We start from the raw sequence: 21,335 nt of genomic DNA on the forward strand, positions 1-21,335 counted from the left end.
AGAATTTTGCATTCCAGGCGTTGAGCCAGGAGCGTTCCCAGATTGTGGACACTTTCAGCTGTTTTTCTGTACCTTCATCTATTCCTTTTCCCCGCCTTGCTGTAGATCCTAACACACTGGCATTTTCTTGCTACAGATAGATGCAAAACTGCATGATTCTCCTCCATGCTGCAGTCCCTTCTGAGAAGTAGGGTGGGATCTTGGGAAGATGCATCTTTTTGCAGTGCAACTATAACAGATGGCGCCTAGCGGTGGGAGGGAAGTAGAGGGGATTTAAGCATCAGCTTCCTCCAAGGGAGGACAAACTCACACTGATTACATGGAAGGAGAATTCCATGTTTTTGAAGCCTTGTGTGAGGAGGAGCCTTAGGAAGTACAATCACTGATATTATAGAGAGCTGCCAGGAGGACATGTGCTCACACATGTCTCCCTGTCCTTTGCTGGTATTGAGCTGAGCCTGGCAGCGAGGAACCCAAAACTAGGAGAAGGCACAATGCAAAGCTGAGTAAATCTGAACCAAGAGCTAGGATCATATCCTGTGATCTCATCCCAGAGGCAAGTGATGGAGCAAAGTACAAAGGGAGCAAAGGGAGCTGAGGGGGAAGAAGGAGGAGCAGACCAGAAGAAGGAGCCCAGGAGACCAACAGCAGAGGAAGCAAAGGGCCTTAGGGACCAAGGAAGAGGCAGCAGGCAGAATGAGCAGCTTTGGCTGGGATTTATCACAAAGGGAGTCTGAGAACTCACCAGGCATCACACTAACATGAGGAGCCTGTTCACAGTGGGGATCTCCACTTTGCTGTGCAGACCACAGAGCACTGCCATCACTTGGATGTTGTGGGCACAATGGCTGGGATGAAGGGGGAGCAGCGAGACCTGCCATGAGCATCAGGGTCAAGAAAGTGACAGACTGGAGGCAGAAAGACTCTCAGGAGCCAGCAACACCCTTTTCACACCTACACAACCTCCGGGGATACAAAAAACAAGGAAGGAAGAAAGATGTAAGTAGGGTTCCCAGAGACTGGTTGCAGGGTACTAGGAAGGTTTCCCCACTTTCTCCCCCACCTGGTGCCAACCCTGACCCAAAGGCGAGCTGAAGCCCCCCCCCCCCCCCCCAGCTCTCCCACAAGAGCAGTAGGTCCCCAGCTCTCATCTGCTACCAAACATGAGGTAGGTCAAAATTCACCCTGATGGTTTTGCATCTCCCTGCACAGCAGGGAGCCAGGCTGTTTTGTTTGATCATGACAAACATGGCCAAACATCACTGAGCTGAAGCACGACAAAACTATTTCACCCTCACCATGTGCAAGGGCCCACTCCCCACCAGAGCACTGCGCTGAACTTGGCCTTTAAACAGGCAGGACTTCCTTCCTCTGATCTGTTATTAGGGAAGTGACAGGGTCTGATGAACAGACTGAAGCAGAGAGGTGAGGTGAAAGAGATTTAGGGCCCCTGCAGAACTGAGATTTTTTTGAAAGGTATGAAGTTTCCTTGATCCTTTTGAGAATGCCAGCCTATGCTCATGTCTGAGAGTCTTTATCATTCAGTTGCTCTTTGAATCTCTTGGAAAAACTTAAACCCATAATATACAAGACCAACGTAAGTAGGGATAAAGCAACATATTCAGGGTTGAGGTATACAGCTGGAAGTCCAGGAGAAGACACAAGCAGTTTCAGAGCAGCCCCTACATGTCCTGCTACTGCAGTGGCCCAGGCCATCTCCACAGACATTTCTGGTTCCTGAACTAGACCACAGCTCCCTTTCCTGGAAAGGCAGCCCACAGGCATTCCCTTGGCTCTCTTGTGCCTAGGAACAATCCTCAGCCAAGATGATGACTTGGCTGGGTCTCATCAGAGGTGATCCCCTGAAAAGGCAGGGAGCTCCCAAAAGCTAAGCATCTCATCCACAGCCCATGCACATGGGAGGATCTTTGCAGACATGGAAAGGGGAGCAGACTCCCCCAGAACAGGTACAAACCACCAATCTCTGCAGTCAGAGCTCAGCTTGTGTAACTAGGCACAGCTCCACTGAAAGGAATAAACTCAGCTCCTTTCATTAACAGGGCATAGATGGAAATAGTTTGGATAGTTTATACTGGAGAAGTCCAAGAGTACCATCCTCTGGATTTGAGACCATCCCACAACCAGAGATAAATGCAAACATTATCACAAACAAATCATGCAAACACCTGGGGATGAACATAGGTCCTTCCTTCATACACAATAAGATGCTTCTGCAGCATGCCCTGTCCTGGAAGGGAAAGCACTCTGGTAGAATAACCCAGGAGTGTTTGCCAAAGAGGGACCGAGGGAAGGAAAAGAAGAATAAACTATTTAACTCCCAAATCATTTTTAAAAATTCATTAGCTATTATTTCAGCTGTGTGACCTCCTGAAGGGACTTTGTAGAGGGCCAGATTATGCAGTCAACTAAAAATATAAGTAAGTATGAAAAGGGCAGAGATCACTTTGTTCCGCCAAATCGCGTGGGATGGCAGGTTAAATTTCCTGTAGGGTGCATCTGTGCACTTCCAGGAGACAAGTGTGGCCCAACAGCTCCCCCAGCCTGAGGACATCTCCCCAGCTGGCAGCCATGGCACAAGCAAATGAGTTATTTTCACTTGGGGAGTGCTGATTTCCAAAGGCTTCCTGCCAGTCCCGCAGGGACAGAAGCACGTTGCATTGCTGCAAAGGTTTCCAGTTGCGGTTCAAGTGGCTGCAGCTTCAGACATGTTGCAGAGACTAGCTCCCAGCCAGGCACGCTGCTCTAGGTAACGGCCTTTATCCTTCCTAGCTGCAGCAGTCATGTTCAGGTAGGGGAAGCTTGTGAGTTCCTTTCCATTTGCATTTTTTACTTCTTCCACCTTCAAGGAAAAATTGTGTGCCACAAGAATCAGCCGACCTCCCTGGGCCCAGCTCCTAAAACTTCATTTCATTCACTCATTTACTGATGCTATAACTACTATAAATATAAATAACTACTGGTTTTAGGGAGCCTTTAAGTTGAGGAACTTCTGATCCTTAGAAGCCCATTTATGTTTCGTGTGAGGAAGTCATAAGAAATACAGCTAATATCTCATTCGCTAAGAACGGAGGATCAGGTGGAAGAAGAGACCCTCTCCACAAGGTGTGATGTCTAAAACCAGAATCTCTTTGGTTGTCAGTGGTATCCCTGTGGTTGTACTCCCTAATAGATGAACACCAATTTTAAGGTGGATTTACATGTATGTATATACATACACACCAATATTTACTGATACAGGCAAATGCTGTATTATAGGTGCTACATGTGTAGGAGAAGTGTGCATGTAGATATGATGAGACCAATCTGTGCCTGAATAAGAGTGGCAACCAGAAATTTCAAAAGAAAACAAAAGCATCTTTAACTGGTAAAAAGAACAGAGGAGTGAAAAGTGCTTAAATTAAGTCACTACAGACATCCTACACACCTACAGTATATTTAAAGTCTAAATATGGTATCAAGGATGACCTGTGTATTGTGTGTAGAAGCATGCACACTCTAGACAGAGATAGACCAATACTTCCCTATACCTGCATTCAATCTGATTTCTTAATGAGCCTTTAAAGCTTCCATTTCAATCACTAAATGTAACATCCAGTCTCCCTCACGCTTCACAAACATGTGCAGATTTAACCTGGGGAATAAGAAACTTCAGGAAACATTTTGCTGTACTGCAAACATAAGCCGTGTGTAAAACTCAGTTGTATAGAGCAGAAAAGCTATTCAGCATCAGTTGTAAATCCAGGCAGTCAGATGAGAAGCCCACCAGGAAGCAACTTCACAGTAAGCCATTGATTCACAGGAGCACAAGCTTAGCTTAGGTCCACACATCCTAGGACAGCTTGTGAAATTCAGAGAGGAACGGCATTGCCAAAGTCAAGGCACAAAGTCTTTGTTTTAAACACATGCAGAGAACTCATCTTCCTCCCCTCCAGAAAGGGGATTGCATCAGTACCACAGTAATACAGGTTATTAGCTCAGTGGGAACCTAGCAGAGCTCAGACTCAAAGGTTCAAACAAGTCCAGCTTACAGCTGGCAAACCTAAACAAGACCAGCCAGCTGGCGTTGAGCTGAGTCATCCACACTAATTTGGTTGAAAATGTTGACTTAACCCATTCATTTAATCACTGAAATTCAAAAACCTTGACAACTGGAGACAAGAAAACATACATCTGCCTTTTGCAGAATGACAGGATGGAAAAGACCATATAAACCAATTTTCCAGAGCTTTTTCTAGGCTTCTGTGTACATGCTGCATGCAAATCAAGTTCTTGGTAACCATTTGCTAGCCTGTTCTGATTCAGCAGAGCATGTTAACGTCCATCCTTAGTGCGTGTGCTAAATCCCACTGAAGTCAGCGGGGCTAACGACACACATTTAGACATTAGGCATGCGATTAAATACTTCAGCTAAGGGCACGCTGACTTTTTTGCTCCTTTAGCAGAGAGATTTCATCTTTGCATATTTCTTCCCCTGGGAGTTTGAACTTGCTGGAGTGAGGCGGTTTGTTTCCCTTTGAAAAATAACAGCAAGGGAGCAATCAACTTTGTTTTACCTCTCGTGAAGCCATAAACTCCAGAACTGTGATGAAAAACTGATATGAAAACTCTGAAGTGGGTAGCTTATTTTTAGGAAAGAAGCACAAAGCAGCAACATAGAAAGCTGGTAGACAGCAAGCAGAACACACCACCTTTGGTGTCCACTCCCAGGTCACTGGTACACATGAAAAAAAAAATTAAAAATTATTAGTTAGTCATTGCAGAGGAAATTAGAACCCTCAGGATGTTAGTTTATGGGAGTGCAGGCTCTTGGAACAGAGCAGTGAGTTGGGCAGCTCTCATCCTGGGGAGCTCACAGCACTGTCCAGGCTGAAAATGTGTTGCTAAAGAGGTTGTGAGTAAGATCGTTCCCTCTCCCGCTTCCCGTTACTTACTTGCTCAGCATCACCCACGTAACAGTTTCAGGAAAGCCTGTAAAGCAGCCGGCCAACCTCAAGCAGAGTTAGAAGCAATGATGCTAGCCTTATGAGTCTTGGAAAAATGAGTGATTCATGGTTGCTCAGAACCCAGACAGGGACCGATGGGTTGCTGCTATCTCCTCAGGAGACCACACTCCCAAAGTAGGATGGCAACATCAGAAACCGCAAAAATAAAGATAAAATATTTCACCCATGACCAGACCCAAGGGAGATTCACAGCTGCTGTTATTGCCTTCCTCTCCAGAAAGTCCTGCCATTACCTTAACTAGTAGCCACCACAGTCCAAGGTGCACAGAGCTGAAAAACAGCACATTCAAGCATTTGTTTGACCAGAGCCAACCAAGAGGCTTGAAGCAAAGCAAACGAGACCATGCTGAAACATGGCATCTTCAAACCAAACCCTCCACAGACTCCAAAACCCCTTCTAGCCATGCAAGTAACCTCATCTCCTTCCACTTGTCCTGCAAAGGTCTCCTGATGCAAAGCTGTGTTGTGTTGGGCACCCCCAGGCAGCAGAGAGTCATCCTCGAGAAGAGACTGGCAAGGAGATAAGGGGTGGCAGGGATGATTATAAGCACCAAGGCAGGGGGAGGAAGGGGCTTATTAAACTAAAGAGTGGCAGCTGGATGAAAGGACTCAGGCTGAAGTCTAGAGGTCCAGTTTTAAGCATGGGCAATGTCGTCTACATGGAAGGCAAAAGCTATAAAGTTTATGAGAAGGATTATACAGTGCGGTACTTGAAGTAAAGGCTAGAAATGGCCCAGGAGAGATGCAGAACCCAGGATGGCTCTTGCCAGGCTTGTATCCATGTTAATGTAGCTGTTAGACCATCAAAGACAGAGAGAAAGAACCTCCCAGCACTAGCAGATAACGAATGCAAAGCAAGCCCCCATATTCAAAGTCACTGTCATCATTCCAAGAGGCATGCTGTTAGCATCAGTCGTGTACAGGAAGCCAAAAAGGTGAATGCAGAGGGGCTCCTGTCCCGAGCTGTGCTTGCCCCAGACCTGCATGTCAGTTGGTTGGTGGCTTTCTCTGAAGCATGGCGTGTTTAACATCACCAGCATGCGCCACAGTGCCTCACTGGATGCCAAGTACTTCTTACCCCAGCAGGATTGTTCAGCGTATTAAAATGTAACTCCCTCTGCATGAGGGCAACACCCTGTAACCTCACGTATTTTAAAGAGTTGGACTATTCTTGCCATAAAAAAAGATCAGAGTAGCTTTATTGACTGCAGTGGAGTTAAGCTGGTTTATTCCAAGTGAGAATTTGGCCCCTTGACTTCAATGAAGCTGTGATGATCAATCCCAGATGGAGACCTGGCCTGGTACAATCCCTTCTGAAAGTCCTGGGAGATTAGTAACACGTACACTGATTCACCATCGTTACTCAGAGCCTGGGTGGTTATCAAAAACCTGCACCTGCCGCCACGTGAAACGCTGCCGGGCTGAGGCCGAGCAGTTGCGATCGCTGACTTCAGGGACCAGGGTGTGGTGAGTGAGGGCACATTCTTCAAACACTGCCTCATGCTAGGGGCAAGATGCCAAAGTAGCACCCTTTTCTCTGTAAACATCTGGGAACATCACCCAGGATGCAAGTTCCAGCTCTGCCAAGACCAGGGCATGGTGGCATTGAGCATGCTGGGCAAGGAGACAGAATTGTGCTTCTTCGCATTAAGGGCTTTTGTGATGCTCTGTAAAGGTCCGTAACTGTAAAAATTGAGGATTAAATCCCCCGAGCTCCAGGGAATCCGCCCCAGCAGCTGTTTGCCAGTTTTGAAGAGTGAACACAGCTTCATCAGCAAAAGGATAACTTTTTTCCCTATTCCAAATGCAAAAAACCAGGGTCTTTTTTCAGCCATCACCTCCAAGTTTCTCTCAGGGCAGGCAAAATTTTGCTTCCCAGTGTTATAGGCACAAGTGCCATACTTCTTGAAGGGAATGAATCCACTGAAAATTAAAATCACTTGACTTTCACAGCAGTTCCTTTATACATGCACACACACACACACGTGTGTGCCTGTAGAGAGATAGTGAAGCTGTGCCATGTCTTGCAGTGTGGAGAAACACCAGAATAAACCAATTGAAAGGCAAGTGTTGATGGTTTTTTGGGTCTCAGGTGGTAGAAACACAGAGTGGATGATACATCGCCCATCTCCCCAGCACATTAATCATGCAGAGGCATTATTCCTGGCTACAGGATGCCAGTGTCTCTCCCCAAATGGCTGGCTGGAGTTTCTCCTCTGTTTGCTTTGAGGCTGCATTGTGCAGGTCAAGGTGACAACAAAAGGGCTCGGCATTGCGTGCAGAGGAGGCACGGCATTGCTGTTGGGAAGAAAGAAATGCCTAAGCTTGCAGTTCGCACTCCAGCTCTGCCTTCCAAGCGTTTCTGAAGTCAGGCATCTGGAGCATGATGTAATCTGAAGATTGATCAGCAGCAGCACACGTACAGCTGTGCACATCTGGTCTACAGGTGTTTCAGCTGCTATTTGTCAGTGACTGTATCAAACATTAAAAAGCACCTCGAGTTCGTAAGGCGATCGTACCTGTCCTGCGGATTGTTCACAGAAGCCCACAAAATGCCATTGATTTTAAGCAAACTATCTCTGCTTTTTAGTGGGTGGCCCCAGGTTTTTTTGTTTTGTTTTGTTTTTAAGTAAGGAGTTTAAACCATCGATGCTTTTAAAGCAGGGCTTTTGTTGTTGTTATTAATTCCACTGGCATTAATCGGCGCAGTTGAGTCAGTCATAACGGATGGCGGCTGTCATCCACTTGCTGATTTACTCTTAGGAGTCAACATTATTACAGAGTCTTTGTGCTGCACTGATGAAAAAAAGCTGAGGCTGTTCCTCCTTGTGCTCAGCCATGTACAGATACAGCAAGACTTGCTCCCAAAGTACCTAATCTAAACAGGGCAGGGATAGGTAAATTGAGGAAATGGGTAGGAAAGGTCTCATCCCTGGGGTAGGACCTGCTGGTGCTCAGTCCCAGTTCTGGAGCCAGAGAACGATGTTTGTCACTTCCCACAGGGATGCTGCCACTCATGAGGTTTGCAAACTGCAGCTGAATACTTGCTACACACAGGAAAAATAAGGAGAGCTTATAAGGAAACTGCTGGCAGAGCAGGCCAGACCGAAAGAGTTCCCTTGGAAAAAGAATAAAGCTGCAGATGTATATATTTATTTTTAGAGAAGGTGTTTTTCCTAGAATTTGTATTATCTTGGCAGGAACGCAGAGGGAGGAGAAGAGGTTTCCCTTTTTCCAATACTCTCTGCTATTCTAAAATGAGGTGGAGGCAGAAGGGTATTTTTACAGCCCATTTCATATCTTAGTTGTGTTTATCCCCGTAGAGGCGGACAGGGACCAGAGACACATTTCACACTGACTGCCAGCATTGTCAGAGCATGCTGCACCATGCCGCATGCGGCGCCAGCTGCCCTAAGCCACCGTCTTCACGTATTCCCAAGAGGAAGAAGAACCATCTTCCTGTTGATGTTTTCCTTTCAGAGAGTGTCAGTCAGCCTACAAGAACGTGTTTGTCTTCAGCACCAATATATTTTATTTTGCAAACAGCTTAGCGCAGATACACAGTCAGTCATCGTAGCCCAGTTGATGGTATAAGTCATTAAGCTGTAACGGGTCATGCAACTGTCTCCTAAAATAAATTAAGCCTTAGCTTACAAGCTGTGCTTGTGCAGGGTAAGATTTGCATGGCTTTTGCTGTGAGCATCTCAGTAGAAGTGTATGGCCCATCCATAACAACTTTGCCCTCCTTACCTGATTTCTACATAACATATTTCCATCTCTCTGGCACTGCTTTGACTGTGCATTTCAGGCAAGGAGAACTGAGTGGCTGCCCAGAAAATTGCTTGTTGTCTGGCAGCTGGGGCCCCTATTCATCTGAGAAGCCCAGAGGCTGGAGGATGGGGGGCTCACGAGGCAGAGGAAGACATGATGACTGCCCTCATCCTTGGCATAAGCCTCATCAGCTTCAGGGCCACTCTTTAAGGACACGTCTGTATCTGCACTACCTCTCCTTCCCAACCACATCTATTTCACTTGAGCTTCCCAAGAGGAACATCTCATTCCCTGTCTTTTTCCCCTCTCCCTGCTCCTTTGTTCTACACCTTCCTTGTGCAAAGCCAGGTTTATGTGTGAGTGCCTCTGAGGAGGGGAGATGAACCCAAGGAAAGAGTGATGGGCTTTCCCTGCTTCTCCGTTAGCTGGGAAAGCTGGCAGTGGCTGGTTCCCTCCTGTCCTTCTTTGCCCCCAGCTGCTGGCTTTCCCTGGCCACTTGCCCTTTCATGGGTCAGGAGATGCTGGTGGTGTCCCCCGGCGCTTGTTCTTCTGAGCCACCCACGAGGCAGCTGGGCAGAGCCGAGGACGGAGCTTAGACGGTCTTTTCAAACGTTGAAGCAGCTCTGCTTTTTCCTGCTCCAACTGCTCATTAGCAGCTTCCGCCTTTCGGCAATTTCTAGCTGAGCTTTCAGTGATGTGCTGCCAAGATTTTAACAAGGGGCTCCCACAAACTTACCTCCTCCTCCAGCTGCGACGAGCCCCACTGCCCCAAAGAGGCCAATGATCAGGCTGTGGAGGAGTGCAGGACTGGGGGAAATGTTCCTTGGGGGGGGCTCCTTCCTGTTCAAAGCTTTTTTTTGTTTGGTTTAATTTTCTGGTGAGGGACAGACACAGCACCTTGGAGCAAATATTATTAACTGCCTGGAGGTTGCTGCAGGGAGGCAGGACATAACACAGAAACTCTGAGTGTCCCAGCAGCAAAATGCTTCCTTGCAGAGCTCTGGCTTCTCCTCCCTACCATGAGGCCAGCCCCAGGCGGCTGATTTTACCTGGGCTAAGACAATCAGCCCCAAGCCGAAATGCTGAAGAAGTGGCTTTCTTGGTATTTCAGGGCCCCAAAGGGCAAATTTTCCCATGGGAGGTTGTTGAGCCCACGAGTTTCTGGGTGTAACGGAGGCCACCTCAGCTTTCCCACATTGATGGGCATGGGTGAGCTGTGCTGATTTGAGTCGGGGCAGAGCTGGTTTCCCAAAGGAGCTCTGAGCTTACAGGTACCTCACGGGTCCAGGGTGGGGTGTGCCAGCCCTTCAGCTTCTCTTTTTTGGTGAGCATCTCTCTCTTCTTCTCAAGTAGAAAGAAACTGAAGCTGCAAGGAAAAAACAACAGCTCGGTTATCAGGAGCTAAGGAAAAATAGAGATCAGAGCATGCAGAGATGTTAAACTTGTTTGTGAGAGTCACAACCTCCTCTGGTGCTGGAGACACCTCTTTTGCTCCAGACAGTTTAGCCTTGCAGAGGTACGCCTGAAGCTGAAAGAATGGAAAAGCTCATTTTCCACTTTTAAATATGAACTGGGTGCAAGAAGGTCAGCTGCATGATAGATACCAAAATAGTAAAGTATGTGGCAGTCAAAAGCAGTCAATTAACTGCTGATTAATATGTTAACAGATAAGACTTTATAGATTAATAAAGCAGTTTTAAATACAGGCCATTCTGGTAAACACAGTGTCAACTGCACCGGATCCATGCAAGCAAATGGTGTCTCGTGCGTTTCTAAAATGTCAGTTTGCTATATTTTGTAAATTTTTTTTAATTAAAAAAATAATCTGGTGAAAAAAAGAAAAAATAATGTGACAAACACATTGCAGCATTGTTAAATTGGACTTGAGCACCTTACAGGTCAGGCAGCTCTTCCAGGGCAGCACGCCCTGACATCTACTGCATAGATAATGTGTATTTAGGTTGGTGGCCATGGGCACCAATGAGCCTTTCTGCAGCAGAGTGAGGGAAAAAAAAAGGATTTAAAGCCAGATTATTCAGTCATTTCAATCAATATTGGCTGCCTGCTGACATTAGACTTATTTTGAAAAAAGTTGAATCAATCCTCTTCTCTCTGCTGTGGGTACTTAGAGAGGAGCACTCACAAGTGCCCAGGATTTATTTCAGCTGTGAGTGAGGAACTGGTTTTAGCAGCTGATCTGATTCCCAGTCTTGTGGGTGTGCTCTGTCCTACTCCGTCGGCCAGGACGAGACACGGGCAGGAGGGATCAGGGTCACGAGCTCTCCCATTGGTTTCTTTTTTTGGCATTGTCTCTTTAGGATCTTTCATCACCGCAATTTTTCCTAAACAGTGAGGTGTGAGCAAGCATTGACCTTTCTCAGCGGTGTGCAGGAGGGGCTGGGGACACAGAAACATTCTCAAAGGGAGGAGAAAAAGCTTAAATCTCTGTTTTCTTATGCCACATCCCCATCAAACCGCTAGTTATGCTCCCAATAACAAACTGGGGAGCTGCTGGACACGGGGAGGAGGTTTTCCCTCGGACCAGCCATGGGCAGATAAATCGTCCAAGGTCTGAAAAGCCTGGAGTAAGTTAGATTAGAGGCTTTCCTCTAGATGGCAAGGGGTACTTTTGGAGATAGCAGGGGGGACCCTGCGGCTCAGGAATGAACAACTGCAAGGGATATGTTTTTAAATGGTTTCCCAGCTGTAAGACGCACATAATTGTGGCTTTCCTTCAACTGGGAGTCTTCAAGAGGGGATGGTTGATAAGGGTTCATACCAGCAAAGGCAGAAAAACACAAGCCAGGGTATCTGGTTTCAGTCTGTCTGTACCCGCAGCATTAGATCTGATTTTGGCCCTCTCTCCCGCCTCTGCATGTACACAATTATCTGAATTCCTTTCTCCGCTGCTTCCTCCCCTCTAAAGCCTTGACGACTGGCCCTGCTGCCGTTTCTGTTGCTTGAGGGACGGCTGCACGTTCAGGCTCTTTCCTTTCCTGGCCCATGGAGGGGTCTGTGTCACGGCCACAACAACCAGCACTCCCTTGAGGGCAGAAAGCAACCATGAGGATGGGAACTTATTCCCCACCCCCATCTTTTTAGCCTTTCATGGTCAGAAATGGCCTAAAAATCAAGGGATTTCTGCTCTTTTAAGGTGCTGTTCCTTTGTGCCTCAGTTTCCCCTTCATGCCTCACCTCTGCTACTCCCCTCTGGTCGTGTTCAGGAAGAGGTCCCCCAGCCCCTTGCGTGGCAGCTGGGTATCCCCAGAGACTATTGCACAACAAGTACGGGCTGGTTTCCCAGGCAGATGGGTGGGCAGCAAGGTAGATGTGCTCAAGGACACGACTCAAGCATTGGTGTCCCACCCCACACTGCTGCTGTCCTGATTTTCCCCAACCAGGCACCCTGTTGCAGTGTGGTCAAGTTTCACATTCCAAAATGCTGGTGTGTGGAAATGGCTTTCCGAAATATGGCTCTCCATCTTTCTCAGGGGTTGCCACACGCTGGCTTTTCCCGCAAGGAAGGGCACGTGTTTACCTGCTCGCAAAGGTCCTGCTGCTGCTAAGCAATATGGTATTTTTCCTAAAAATTTTTGCACCATTCAAATCACAAAAATATTTTAAATTTCTACTATACACTACAATCCATTGTGGCTCTGGGGACAGCTGTCAACTCCATAAGATAATTTGAGAATATCCCTTTGGTAGAGATTCAGCCAATGCCTGCAGCGAGTGTAGCTTTATGTATGCTATACGCAGAACACAATATCCCTTCTTCCTTTGACTTTTTTATGAAAATATTTAACATATATTAAACCATGCATAAACATGAACAATACATGTGCAAATAGAGTTTTCCCATCCTTAAACAGAGACCATAATCACACTTAAAAGATTTTGACAAATTCAGCTGAAATTCTCCATGTGTTTGAATTTGAGTTTTAGCCTTTTTGATGAATGTTTTATGCAGAAATTTCAACACAGAAATTGCAGAATTGAAAATCTTCGAAAATTCCTCTGGTGTCACTCCAATATCACTTTCTGACATCCAGTTTTGACTGATAGAGCAAAAGCTTCTCTACACACTCTCTAGAAACAAGCGGTGCTGCCTTCGGCTATGGAGCAATTGTTTGCTTTGGGTGAAGCAGGAAGAGGGAGGACAGCATCAGGTGAAGAGGATCCTTCGTAGGAGGGCTCGGAGGGTTTGTGGGCATGGCAGGAGAGAGGGAAGGCTGCCTGCACAGCCTTCACTTGGGCATACCTTAACTTCAGCTCACTACATGACCCCAGGTTCTTCTTCAGGCAGGAGGGAAGCAAGAGGCATCCCACCACCCAGGGTTAAGGAGCCGCCGTGCCAGTTTGCCAAAGCTTGGCCAGGCACTCTGCTGGGAACACATTTCACCTGGTCTAGGTAGCAAATACGTGGTTTCCCTGTGTATGTCCCAAACTGCTGGTCATGAGGCCAGCTCCAAGCCAGCTCCTGGCAGCCACCTCACCTCCAACTTAGCACATCTCTGCTGCTTCATGGTGGCTGCAAGTTTAACGGTGCTGTGATAAAAGCCAAGCCAAAATAACTCCCCATGCTTCCTGCCTCAGGCCTGCTTCATATGGCTCACAGAAACACTCAGCCTGTGCATAGTTGGAAGGCGATTTTGGGAGGCTCAGAACGAGGTCAAAACAAACTTAATTTCCTCCAGGTCCAGGTGGGAAGCTGCTTTGCAAGTCGGACGATTTGCATGCTGCCTTTCAGCTTTCCACCCACTGCCATCCCAGCCTCCAACACACAGTCACAGGGAAGCCTTCAGCATTTTTGGAGCACGGCTGTTTTCCACTCTCCCTGTACTCCAAAACAGCTGGACCATTTTTTGCCCAGGCTCCAGAAAACAAAAACAATGACAAGAAAGAGGAATCACCGTTGGGCATGGAAAATTTTCAGCTCAAGCAACATAAGTTTCAGAAGGTTTTGAGCAGATAAAAAACCACAGGATGCTGGAAGGCAAAGCGTACAAACCTGACCGTGGATATTACTGCTGATGCTTGCCATATGCTTTTTTAAAGCAGTCATACTCAAGACAGCTGGAAGCGATGGTCCCTGTTCACCAGGCTCAGGAATGAGGAAGGTTAAGGGGTGAACTGGGGGAATTTGGTGGTGAGCACCTCATTAGGGACCCTGCCCATGACAATGACAACCTCTGCCAAATTAGGTGATTTCTGTGTCCCCAGCAAGATCCTCCTTGGTATCTCAGACCTCTGCACTTCAAGATGTCTTAATGGCAGTCCCCTTGGCTGGCAAATCTGTGGCTGAGTTGGGTCACAGAGGTGGGGAGAGAGGAGCACGGGATGCTTGCAGGAGCCCAGGTTGACTGCCACAGGTTGCATCCAACCCACTGTCCCAGTAGGCAGGCGAGACAGAGCTCTCATGGCCAGAAGTAATCCAAATTCAGACTTTCTGGCCTGAGAGTCAATATGCTGAGATTCGTCCTCCCCTCCAGCTTGGCATTTCCTAATCTAAAAAAGAACAATCCAATTTCTGGAGCTGCTTGCTTTGGCATTTCAAAAATTCACGCCAGCCCATGCTGACCTTTTCTCTCCGAAGGCACGGGGGCCGACACGTGCACCCCCAAGTCACGTTTTGCATTGTTCGCTGTTGTTTTTCCCTGTGCCTGTGCCTACGGGGCAAGACGCACACAGCGCTGGTGCGGCGGGCGGGCGTACCGGGGGTATGACATAATGCAATAACCAAACTAGCCGCATTTATTTATTTTGAAAAAATATTAAGGGCAGCTGCTACTTAGCGCCGACTGAAACATTTTATTGATTTTCTAAAGCAAGAGCGTCCTCTTTTGTGTTGTAACACAGCATTGCTTGAACCCGGTGGCTGGACTTTTCCAGAATAACTCATCTATGTCACATTTCCTTCCTCCTGATAAATATATAGAGGCTCTCCAGCCCTGAAGATACACATGGGCAACAACCAGAGAGGTCACTGCCTAACATGCTTGCTCAGGTGTTATGTCCAAGCGGATCCAACTCAACAGGGGACTTCTCCTTCCCCATTCACCCTGTAACTTGCCCATAACATCTTATCAGCTATTGTGCAGCACCTAGTACAGTGAAGCCTTAAATAACAGCATGGACGAGGACCAGTGATAGCCCAAGAAGGCTTTTGTTGTGTGTTTCCCTATATTGATCCTTTCTGGTTATTCTCATTTTGGAAGGATGATTTTCTACATGGTGGTGATGGGGATCTCCAGCTGAGTTTGTTTGGCACTTTCTCGTGAGCTGGTTTAGCATTTGTTTCCTCCGTGCGTGTTTGTTTCCCAGGGAGGAAGATCACAGAGCTCTTTTGTCGCCCGTGCCCATCATTGCTGCCTGTTCTGCTTGTGTCCTACCTCCTCACCCCAGGCAGCCCCGCTGTTCCCCAGCCTGCCTTGCAGCAATGCTGCTCCCTGCTCCAAACCTCCACAGCCACCAAAAAAGCAGCCCTTGAAGTTAACATCCCATTAAAATGAATGTTGTGGGGATACTTAAAAAGCAGGCACAGTCTGGGGAGAGAGACTTCAAAGGAGGCAAAACACGGTGGCAGGGACAGTGCCAAAGGCAGCAGAGCTGCCGGGACAATGTGGGTCAGTGGGGAAACTGGCCAGGACCGCCGGGGCAGCCACACGCAGGGTCAGTGAGGAGCGTGCCCGCTGGTGTCACTTATAAGAAATCCGTTATTGCAATTCAAACTCCTTTCAGCAAAGACGCTTGGTCAGAAACCGCATCCACTCCGGAGGTGCCTGAAGGCAGCTCCGTCAGCCCATGGGCAGCGTGCCCTGCACTGACCCACTGAGCAGGGCTGGGGTCTCTGTGTTGACCCACGTTGTTTTGTACTTCCCTAAGTTGAAGGGGAAGGGGGGAGGAAACAGTCTATAAACTTCTTGGTGATTGCTGAAATCAGTACCAGCTGGCGCGGGGTGAGCAACTGGTGTGTACTGCACCCCGCCGCCACTCGCACCCCTCATCCCCCCACTCACTGCCTGACCCCAGCCCCAGCCCCACACACAAGGCAAGAAGGTGGGCCAGCACCTTCCTGGTAGGGATTTTGGCTGGCTGAAGCCCACATGGAGAGAGAGAGGCTGGGCCCCAGGGGCAGAACCATTTTTTTACATTCCCAACTTTAAAAGAAGTTGAAAAAGCATCCTTTAAAAAAAAAAAAAAAAAAAACCAAACACAAAACCAACAAACAAGCTCAAACAGTTTTGCTGCATTTTCTATTTCATTTGCACTCTTGGTCATGTTATGGAAATTATTTCAATCCCTTTGTAACCAAAACCACCCTAATCCTATATAAGTGAAGACCCTGGGGACATGTTGCAAAATTTCCTGAAACCAGGGCTGTGCTCTTGCTGCCACCTTACATCAAGCCAGCAGCTCTCTGCTCTTGTGGTTCGCATGTTCTGGTCTTGGCCTGGGAAATGCTCCTAAAGCAAGGAAAAAACAGAGCAACTGGACTTTAATTCACAGAAGAAACTGCACTGGGTCTGCGATATAGCAGTGCATAACAACTATATTCTGTGTTACAAGCTGCGGTGTAAGAGAAATCCTTGGAAAGTCTATTCAGCAGAGTGCTTCACTGTGTGTCATCTCTCAGTCCAGCTACTGTAATCATGCAGTGTTATAATGTAGTATTATGCCCTTCAGCTATGCCTTGGAGAGTCACAAGGTGCCTTACGTGCACCAGTTGACTAAATCCCAGATGCTCTGTAAAAGAGGAAGGGATGTACTGCAATTTCCCAACCAGGGAAACTGAGGCACACGCAGAGAGAGCAATTACATAGCAAACCTGTGCGTGAGCTGGGATTAAAACTAAACTCTGCAAGGTCCTGCTGTGCTATCACACCAGCTTAGTGCCAGGAAGAAACTCTGCCCTCTCTCTGTGAAATCCACTTTGGGTTTTGCCGCTTCTTTTAAGAATAAGTCCCATAGCTCCATACCTCACTATAGGAAACCTGCAGCCATTCCTGCAGGAGCGCATGCGGAAACCTCCGTGGGTCTGGCTCGCGGGAGCGGAGCTGAGAAGTGCCACAGGAGTAGCTGCCAGCTGAGTGCCTTGGCAGGCTTTGACGAACGCCTTGCTGAGCCCCTCTGGGATTAAAAGATCATAAACATGAAGCACGACCTTGGGAGGGTCCATTAAAGCACAAAATCATTATGGAAAAGCTCTCTATAATTGAAGAGGGGACGGAGCCAGAAGGGCCCCGCTGACTCATTTTATAGCTCCTGAAGGCAAGCGGGGCCGTGCTTCCCCTTTTGGTGTATGAGTTGGGGGATGAGAGTCAGCTCTTTGGGGGCCCAGGCACAAAGCACTGGGTTTACTGGGACACTTTAAAGTGGGCTCTCCAGAAACAAGGGGCGGGAGGAGGCAGCCACCACTGGCTGCAGTGGTGTGGCAGCACTGGGTAGGAGAGGAGGAAAGACCAGCCCGCAGGTGTTTTGGCGTATTATCCGTCTTACTCAGCCAAGGCTCAAACTGCAGTGAGCAAGGACCAGATTTCTGACATGAGGATCACAAGAGAGAATCAGAGTATAATTTGTCCACTGCTCTAAGCAAACTGAGAAGTCACTGAAGCCCCCTCACCTTATTAAGCTCCATGTGGGATGCTGTCAGGTTTTTAGTACAGTACTCCTCTATTTGGGTACCCTGGAGGGGGTAACTGAGGGGGAACAGGTTGGGTGTAGACGTCATACATCTCATCACTTCTCTGCCTGCAGTGGACATGTTTCCACACATCCCACTGCCAAAGTGTGTCCCTGCATGCAACATAAAGATGCCCACCTCCTTCTGTTACCATTTATGTGTTTTCAAAATTGTGACTTAGAGCCCAATTTTCAAAAGCAGTCAGCATCCAACATCCCAAAGGTCCAGAGAAGAAGAAACAGAGGGAATAGGTGACACAGGGGCTGTTTTTTCATCTTGTGTACTTCTTTCCTTCTATCGTGCTGACAGATTGAGTCTGTGAATGATCAGGTTTTACTCTTCGATGTGGATCTTATGTAGGATATGTGGCAAGAACAACTAGCAAAATGTTACACTATGTGAACTGAAACACAAGTACCTGTCAAGCTGAGGAGAATAACCTCTTCATAGCCAGGTATAGCAGCTTCCTTTGGGTGACCTCTGTATCTGGTCATAATATTGCTCCACCAGCTGAGATAAGTTGCTTTAGCGTCCGGTGGACAATCACAGAAAATACCAGTGGAAATAGCCTACCAGATCATCTGGTTCTGCCATGGCTGATAACCAGGCATTAGCCAAGTAATGGCTGAGCAGCAGCAACGTCTGCCCACCATGACCCTGGTCCTGGTGCCCTGTGTGGGATGGAAAAGGATAGGTTAAGCCCTGGGAGCACAGGAGAGCCATGTCAGAGCCCTGAGGCACAGGATAGATCTAGCTCATTCACCTGGCTGTAACTGGGAAGCCAAAACACCCTGTTAGCACTGAGCTTCTGTGAAATTCCCATTTTTCCAGTTGGCCAGAGCCAAAAGAGCTGCTGGAAACTAGAAAGGACCAGTGGAAACAAGATCCCACACTACAGCAGCAGCCAGAGCAGGGCTTCTCACCCAGGGTTAAAGACGTCAGCTTGCAAATCACCAGCTTTGCTCTAAGAGCAGCCTTGTGCCGACCTCTCCGGTCTTGGGTGGGATTGAAAAAGTCAGTGGAAACAGATCAGCTCAGTATTGCTTTCTACCTGGTCTCACCTTGTTTTACATGGCAGCCAGGTTCAGAGAAGAAGAGCAGGGCACAGTGATACTCCTCTAGCTGGCAGTGAACATCCTCCACCCTTTCTTCTGCTTGCTGGAGAAAATAATTTTTAAAAAAGACCATCAGAAAATTGCTCCATGGCATCTTCCTCCTCCTTATATTTTATTTTCCTTTCCCGAGTCCCTCCCCAGCTAGGGCTGTGACAACGCCAGCATTAGGAAAGGGCCAGCCTGTCATCTGTCCGACGTGCACATGCACAAACCACTGCCGCTCGCACACACCAAGCAGTTAAGCTTTCCTAAGTGGTCCTGGGCAGCCTGTCAAGTCCTGAGCTCGTCTGCAGAATGTGGTTGTAATTAGATAATTAATAACTTTGAGAAGGAAAGGAAAGGAAATAAGCTAAATGGAAGTTTTCCTTAGTGGGAGGAAATAATTATATCTGCTTTTTGATATATGAGCTGAGGTGGCTTTCTGAAGGCAGAAACAGCATCTTGCCTGCAAAACCATCCCTCCCCCAAGCTTGATGGGATCTCCCATGGGCACAGCCGGGTCACAGAGTTTGTCCCATCAGCCCACAAATGAGCAACAGCAGGTTGCTGCAGATCAGAGTAAACCCCACAGGTAACAGAGTTCCCCAACATGTTGCTACATCTTGTCACATCCTGATAAATGGGGCAAAGGAGAGATGATACACAGGGTTGGGTCACCAGGAATCACACGGAGAAAGGGTTTAGCACAACATCCCTTGGGGTTGGAGATGCTGCTGTCGGCATATGGACTTTTTGATGGATACAGTGCTCTTGCCTATGGATTTACCATTTCACAGTACAATGCAAAAAAAGGCTGCGGCATTACCAGGCTCTGAACTTAGGCTATACATCCAGAAGTCAAAGGAATTAAGTTGAGGTTGATTTTTTTTTGTTGCTGTTTTTGGATGTTCTTAGATATTGCGTAAAAGCGTTACCCCAGGATGGAAAGAAAGCGTATTCATTTCCAGCAGGATTTGCCTGTTTTTTGCAGGAGGAGCCAAGAGTCGCTGTGGGTGGGGTTTCTAAAGTCCATCTCACTCGCCTGAGCATCTGATCTCCCCGTTTCACTTGCTTAAGGGGAGATGGGGGCTGCTCCTGGTACACTGGATCTCACCCAGCTGCTGGATTGACCGTGCGCCTCCACACTGCTGGGACCAGGGGCAGGTTTCAACGTGTGGTTACGGGTGTTCATGAACCACAGCTTTGGTTTGTAGAGGAAAAAAACTTACCAGACAGCATATCTCAGAAAGATGGCCTGTATTCAGCATATTTATTTTTCTTTTTTTTTCTTTCTCCTTCTCTCCAGACTGTCCAGTGTCTGAAACTGAAGTGGAATTGGGATGTATCCAAGTTTGTAGCTTCTGAAACCTTAACAACCTCAAGTAAACTGGTCCAGAAGACCCCTCTTGACCTCCCTCGCTCTGAACTCTTGCGGAGCACTTAGACTGAGAAGTAAACAGCACCAAAGCTAACGGTCTGAAACTTTGCAACATCTCTCCCCAAGCAACTGACCAAAGAGAAGCAACATTCCTGGTTGTTCGTTGTTGTTGGGTTTTGTGTGTGTCTGTCTGTGCATTTGGTTTTATTTCTAATTTTTTTTTTTTTTCTGAAAAATCTTAATTCAGGAATACATTTATGAGAAATCTTTGGGTTCGGATTTTACTTCCCCTTAGCTGTATTCTTTTTTGGTTGGTTTTTTTTTTGTCTATTTTTTAAAATTCAAAACCTGATTTCTTGTACAGTAATGTCAAAACTGGACCAAGGCTCTCAGAAAAAAAAAAAAGAAGAAAAAAGCCCACCATGTCCCCAGCTCCCTGCATGATTTGTTTCAAGTACAGCCTGGATTACAGACTGCCCTCCACACTCTACCGCCTCCTCCTTATTGCTCCATGATTTGCTACCGCTCACCCCCCCCCCCCCCCCCTTTTTTTTTTTCATTTTCTGTTCCAGTGTATATGTTGCTTATTTGTTTTATTTATTGAGATATTTTTAATGAGCTAAGAGACTGCAATGTCGCTGTGTATACTGCTTCTCTTGCCAATAAAATAAAGATGTCATGCAGCTACCGGAGGTATGAGATTTACATTCTTGACTGCACAGCTTCGAGCAGAAGCCGAGCCACTTCCTTGTACCCCACAATATTTCAAAACTCACCAATTTGGCTAAAAGATGTTTCCCAGGTAGTGGGTGATGAGATGCAGAAGGTATGAGCATCACTTGTTTGGGCTGATGTCTGCCTGCATATACCAGGAGTAGTTGGTTATTTACTTGCGTCCTGGCTCAGGGGGTCTGCTCAGGCTGCAGGTGCTGCGGAGGAGGTGTGCACCTCTTCAGCACCATGTTCTCCAACGCGCTGCTCGAGTGGCTTCTGCTCTCAGCAGAGCCCTTTATTAAGCAAAATGCAATGTATCTCAGTACGCACCAGACCCACCGGTCTGCACTCTTGCCTTCAGCTAGAGTAACAAGAAGTTGGTCTCCATCAAGCGTGCTGATGGAAATGCTAAGGGCAAGCGTTTCTCAAAGAGCACAGGGAGGGGCTGCATGAACATATGGCGATGGAAAAGCTGTGCCCATGACCCAGAGAGGCCTTTGCATATTGTGCCCAGAAAAGATGCACAACCCACAAAAGCCAGTTGCACCTCAGACTCGCTGATCTGCTCCTTCTTCTTACTTACCGTCCACTCTGTGAGCAAACACTGGTGGGCTTTGCTAGTGCCCGCTAACCTTCCTCCACTGCCTTGCAGAGCCCTGTCAGACCCTCAG

The 21,335-nt window shown here is 47.4% G+C and overlaps 1 protein-coding gene across 1 annotated transcript in view; it reads left to right on the forward strand.

Moving 5' to 3' along the window:
• TWIST2 (twist family bHLH transcription factor 2) overlaps positions 1-20,631 on the forward strand; it is a 37,993-nt gene extending 17,362 nt beyond the window's left edge. The window contains exon 2 of the mRNA XM_074828328.1: positions 19,879-20,631. The gene's annotated coding sequence lies outside the window, so the exon portion shown is untranslated. The remainder of the gene's footprint in view (positions 1-19,878) is intronic.
• The last annotated feature ends 704 nt before the right edge of the window (positions 20,632-21,335 follow it).

Source organism: Strix aluco, chromosome 6, assembly GCF_031877795.1.
Source record: "Strix aluco isolate bStrAlu1 chromosome 6, bStrAlu1.hap1, whole genome shotgun sequence".
NCBI classification, from domain to species: Eukaryota; Metazoa; Chordata; class Aves; order Strigiformes; family Strigidae; genus Strix; species Strix aluco.